Below are 6478 nucleotides of genomic sequence, written 5' to 3' on the forward strand. Positions count from 1 at the left end.
AACTAACCAAAATTAAATAACAACAAATATAATATTTTATAACTTGTGAAAGTTTGGTGCGGCTTTAATTTTTTCGACTACTGTACAATGTACAAAGAATGTGCGGTTTTTCCGGCGGGATTACCAAACCTTGTACATTTTAAGACTTCTACTAAAATATTTCTGAAAAATAATAAGATTTACGTGAGGTTTGAAAATACCTCTAAAATGGAGTTTTTTATGAATAAAAATAGGTTTTTAAAGGATTTTTTGGAAAAAATCCTCCCGGATGAAAAAACAGTTTAAGCTTAAAAAATCTACATAAAAATATTAAAAAATTGTATCAACGGAATCATAATAATAAGAATTTGATACTGTTTTTTAACTTTTTACAAAGCTTTGGGTAAGAAAAACTTGAATAACTGCTCCAACACTTTACCGATGTAGACTTATGAGGTATCAGTGGAAAGGTATTTTCTCACCTTTTTTATTTCTTTGCAAAACAAACTTATTCACGACCCAAAGTTTTCTTTATCAAATACCAACACATCTTAACTCAACATGGAATGACACGCGTTTACCTTACCTTCCTTTTTCATATAGGGTTTTTGGCTGAGTTATTCAAGTTTTTCTTAAACTAGTCTTTGATAAAAGTTCAAAAACAGCATAGAAAATCTCATTAGATATTATGATTCCGTAGAAATTTTTTTTTAAATATTTTTACACAAGTTTTTTAAGCTTAAACTGTTTAGTAATCTGAGGGAATTTTTTTCAAAAAATATTTAAAAAAAACTGTTTTTTTTAATAAAAAACTCAATTTTTGGAGGTATTTTCAAATTGGTCCAGCTCACGTAAATCTTATTATTTTTCAGAAATATTTTGGCAGAAGTCTTAAAATAAAATAGATATCATAATTCCAGTGGAAGAATAGTACCGATTTTTTCTTGTATGGGGAATGATGCAGTCTACTGTACATAAGTTGACTATGATTACTGGGACGAGCTATCATAGTAGCACAATGCCACTAAGTGCATTTTAAAAGTTTTCAGCCAAAAGCCTCATGCGATTATCGATTATATTTTTGGTTGTTTGTGTGAAATATTTTATTTGTATCAGTATTTTTCTTTTAATCAAAATGTGTTGAAATAAAAGTGATAATAAAAAAAATATTTTGCCAGAAAGCACCCCTTCCCCCGAAAAAAAATCCTGGCTACGGCCCTGCTCCTGCATATAGTTTAGAAATGAAGTTTTTTAAAACTCTTGCGTTTGATATCCATATTGTAATCACTCATTAAAGTTATTAAATAATTAAACAGTTGGCAGCCCTCACCCATAAATTTTCAAAGTGAAACTTTCTTAAACCTATTTTTTACGCCTTCGTGTACACATTTTTAGACTACAACCAACCTCGCCTGACACCCATATTGTGATACGTATTCCAGTTTCCTAACTCCCATGTTCATGTTCAATTGAATTTTTTAAACAGATGGCAACCCTCCCACATGTTGCTTAGAAATAAATCCTTTTCAACACTATTTCGATTGATACCCATATTGAAGTTATTAATTTAACTAAATTGAATTAATGTTTTAATATTTTCCGGATAGCAAACTAACATAATTTAAACCTTCTCCCAATTCTCAAATTCTCAAAATTTCGTCAAAATCGGTCCAGAGGTTTTTGAGTAAATGAGTTACACCACTTTTGCAACTTTACTTTATATAAATACGTATAAGATTTACTCACTTCTCATTGAAAATGTTTAAAGCTATAAATAATGTTGTATGGGCGGTCAAGGTGGGCGTAGCCCGATGGTCCACAATTTGGTCATATTCTTATAAATACCATGGCGATTGACTTCGCCAAATTTCAACTTCGAAGCTGAATTAGTTCATTTATGCCAGACAAATTGAATTAGGCCAAGTGTGTACTGGTGAAAGGAGTAAAACTTAAATGCAAAATTTAATACAAATTAAAATTTAAATTAAGTGTCAATTAAATTGCAATTAAAAAATTTCGTGAAATCGGCTGTAAGTGTACCAATTCTATTAAGAAAAATGTGGGACGCAAATAATATTCGTCTTGAAATAAACGTCCCGAGAGACGAAAAAAGATAAAAAGCCAATATAATTATTATGAGAAGACATAAATCATATTCGTCTTGAAATAAACGTCCCGAGAGACGAAAAAAAATAAAAAGCGCAAATAATTATTATAAGAAGAAGTAAATAATATTCGTCTAGAAATAAACGTCCCGAGAGACGAAACAAATAAAAAAGCCCATATAATTATTATGAGAAGACGTAAATAATATTCGTCTTGAAATAATCGTCCCGCGAGACGAAAAAAGATATTTCTCGTAAATAATTATTATACAAGGATGAAAAAAATTTCTCTTAAAACAAGGCGACGTTTTTGATCCCGAATATTAGGATAATAATTATCTCTATGATTTCCACTTGAGTGGAACTTATTTCCACATGAGTGGAACTGATTTCATTATCACATATAAAAAATATGAATTTAAAAGCAAAAAAGCTTTTGACTGCCGTAGCCGAGTAGGTAAAGATGTCGACTATAATTCCGTGTGTTGCAGGTTCAAATACTGGCACATGAAGTATTTTATTGTTAGAAACAAATTTATTAATATACACAATTTATACATTTCACATGAAATTTCAATTTGTCAATAGCATTTTCAACCTTGATAATTTATCAAGAAAAGAGCTTTTGATTTCTGTGCTATAATACCAATTCTTGATAAATAATAAAAAATTGACAAATTATAAAGATTTTCAATTTATCAAGTGCACAGAATCGGGCTGTAAGAAGACTTTATGGAATTGGATTTCTTATACATGTACAATGCGTACTTTTAAGTCGAAGATAATACATTCACATATACTGCCCAGGTACATATATAATACTCAGCAGAGGTGTAGGAACGAAGGAATTGTGCATGGAAGGATACTCCACAAAAAATTTAGCCGTTAGGTTGTGTGGGGTCAATTTTTTCAATAATCACTAAAGAAAAGCCTGTCTTTAAAAAATTCTGTTTTAATTACTTGTTTACTTTTTAGTTCATTTGTGTTTTAATTATTATTATTTTTTTTAAGTGAAACTTCTTTAGCGGTGGTTGGTTCTGCTTCTTCTTGTTTGGCGCTATAACCGCCTAAGCGATTTGGGCCGAGCTCAGCAAAGCACGCCAGTCGTTTCTCCTCTGTGCCAACTGACGCCAATTGGAAACGCCAAGTGAAGCCAAGTCCTTCTCCACCTGATCTTTCCATCGCAGTGGGGCCCTCCCTCTTCCTCTGCTTCCACCAGCGGGTTCGAGTTAAATACTTTCAGAGCTGGAGCGTCGGTGTTCATTCGAACGACATGGCCAAGCCAGCGGAGCCGCTGTATTTTAATTCGCTGCACTATGTCCACTACGCACTATGTCGTTGTAAAGCTCATACAGCGCATCGTTCCATCGTCTGCGGTACTCGCCGTCGCCAACGCGTAAAGGCCCGTAAATCTTCCGCAAAATCTTTCTCTCAAACACTCCAAGAGCCGCCTCATCGGATGTTGTCATTGTCCATGCTTCTGCGCCATATAACAGCACGGGCATGATGAGTGACTTATAGAGCGTGATTTTCGTACGTCGAGAAAGGACTTTACTCCTGAATTGCCTACTCAGTCCAAAGTAGCACTTGTTGGCAAGAGTGATTCTGCGTTGGATTTCAATGCTGACATTATTATCGGTGTTATTGCTGGTTCCCAAGTAAACGAAATTCTCTACTGTCTCGAAATTTTAACTGTCAACAGTGACGTGATTGCCAAGGCGCGAATGTGCTGACTGTTTGCTTGATGACAGGAGATACTTCGTCTTGTCCTCGTTTACCACCAGACCCATTCGCTTTGCTTCCCTATCCAACTCGGAAAACGCAGAACAGACTTCGCGGTCTTTGTTACCGATGATGCCGATGTCATCGGCATAAGCGAGCAATTGCACGCTCTTGTAGTAAATTGTTCCTGAGCGGTTCAGTTCTGCAGCTCTTATTATCTTCTCCAAATTCAGATTAAAGAAGTCACATGAAAGGTAGTCGCCCTGTCTGAACCCCCGTTTTGTGGCGAAGGGCTCGGATAGGACTTCCCTAAATCTGACGGAGCTGGTGGTATTGCTCAATGTCATTTTACACAGCCGTAAGAGTTTTGAGGGGATGCCAAATTCAGACATAGCGGCATATAGGAAACTCCTTTTAGTGCTGTCAAAAGCGGCTCTAAAGTCGACAAATGGGCGGTTGGTTGGTTGGGAGTAAATTGGCAAATTCAACGGAAATTGCACACGGAAATGGCGCAACGGAAGCGATGCAACGGAAATGGTGCAAGTGTTCTTGTGTGTATGCATATGGTATAAATTTAACAAAAATTTTCTAATAAAAGGCTAGAAAATGAGCAATATAAGAATGAAAGTAAAGGTGACTACGTACATAGATAAAGAAAAGGATAAAGGCAAAGGTAAAAATAAAAACAACAAGTAAGAAAGTCTTAGTTCGGGCGGAGCCGAACATTAAATACCCAGCGCAAGTATTAAATATATGTTTTTCCCCTTTCCGAAAGCTACCGCTACATGGTAAGCCGGGGTGTATAAATTTTGAGAAAATTAGCGTCCTTAAATTTCGAAATATTGAAGTTTCAAGCATTTCTGAAATTTACCGTTATATGAAAAGCGGAAGTAATTTTATTCCGATTTCGATAATTTTCAACGTTTTGCTTTTATGTGGCAAGCACTATAACCATACCGAGTTTGGTACAAATTGGTAGAACGGTTACCGAGATACATATATGTGATCATCAGTGGGCGGCGCCACGCCCATTTTCCAAAATTGTATTATAAACGTATTTCTTGGTATAGAATTGTTGCATCATCAATTTTGAATAAATTAGCTTTAATATTTACTGATTTATCGAAGATTTTGTATTTCTCTAAATTACCGTTATATGAGATGTGGGCGTGGTTATTGTCTGATTTCAAAAATTTTCGGTCATTTGGTATGGTGTATCAAGGTCAACTACTGTGCCAAGTTTGGAAGAAATTGGTGCAGTGGTTAGGAAGATATGCACATGTAACCATAAGTGGGCGTGGCTACGCACATTTTCTAAAAATTTATAATATTCTTGTTTTTCGTCTAAACTTTTATTGTAAATATTAATTTTGAGTGAATAATCTTCAGTAGTTACTAGAATATCGCAGTTTTCGCATATCTGAAAATTACCGATATATGGGAAGAGGGCGTGGTTACAGTCCGATTTCGCCCAATTTCAATACCAACCTACCTTGGATAAATGGAAACCTACGTACCAAATTTCATTGAGATATCTCAATTTTTGCTCGAGTTATCGTGTACTCGGACGGGCGGACAGACGGACAGACGGACGGACAGCCAGATATGGCTTAACCGACTTCTCTATTCATTCTAAGCATTTATGTATACATTTGTCTATATCTATCTCGATTCGTTTTGGCTGTTACAAACAACCGTTATGTGAACAAAGTTAATATACCCTTGTGCACAAGTGCGCTCGGGTATAAAAACGAAGATGCGGCAAAAGATAAAGGCAAAAATGAAGACCGAGGTATATTTAAACAATTTACTTACACATATAAGGGCGAAGGTGATGGGGAATATGTAGATGAAGAAAATGATAAGCATAAAAGTAAAGGCAAAGAGAAGGATGTGGATATCGATAAAAGTAAAGATGAAAATAAAGGTAATTAAAGAGGAAAGGATATAGAAAGAGACACGGGGACTCAATCTGGGAACTATTTTTGGATTTTAGAGATTTTCAGGATTCTCGGGACTTATCGATAAAATAATCGACATTTTTATCGATTTTGCTATCGATTTGTTATCGATTGTGTAATCGACATCTTTAACTATTTTGTTAGCGATATTGTTAATCGATTTTATTATCAATATTTTTATCGATTTATTGATTTTGTTATTGATATTTATCGTTTTAGTTGTCGATATTTATCGATTTTGCTATCGATAATTTATAGATCTTGTTACCGATTATTCATTGATTTTGTTACCGATATTTATCGATTTTATTATCGACATTTATAGATCTTGTTATCGATATTTATTGATTTTGTTATAGATATTTGTCGATTTTTTTATCAATATTAATCGATTTTTATATCGATATTTATAGATTTTGTTATGGATTTTTTATCGGTTTTCTTATCAATATTTTTAAAGATTTTGTTATGGATATTTTTATCGATTTTGTTATGAATATTTTTGTCGAGATTCTAATAGATTTGGCTACCAATCGATTATCGATTTTATTATATTATCGATATTATCGATTTTGCTATCGAAATTTTTATCGAATTTTTCATCGACTTTGTTATCGATATTTTTGTCGGTTTTGTTATCGATATTTTATTACTTGTTACTATCGATTTTGTTATAGATAGAGTATAAAGAAAAAACAGAATAGCATGAAT

This window comes from Rhagoletis pomonella, unplaced genomic scaffold (assembly GCF_013731165.1).
Source record: "Rhagoletis pomonella isolate Grant_MI unplaced genomic scaffold, Rhpom_1.0 Rhpom_scaffold_00105, whole genome shotgun sequence".
Taxonomy (NCBI): Eukaryota; Metazoa; Arthropoda; class Insecta; order Diptera; family Tephritidae; genus Rhagoletis; species Rhagoletis pomonella.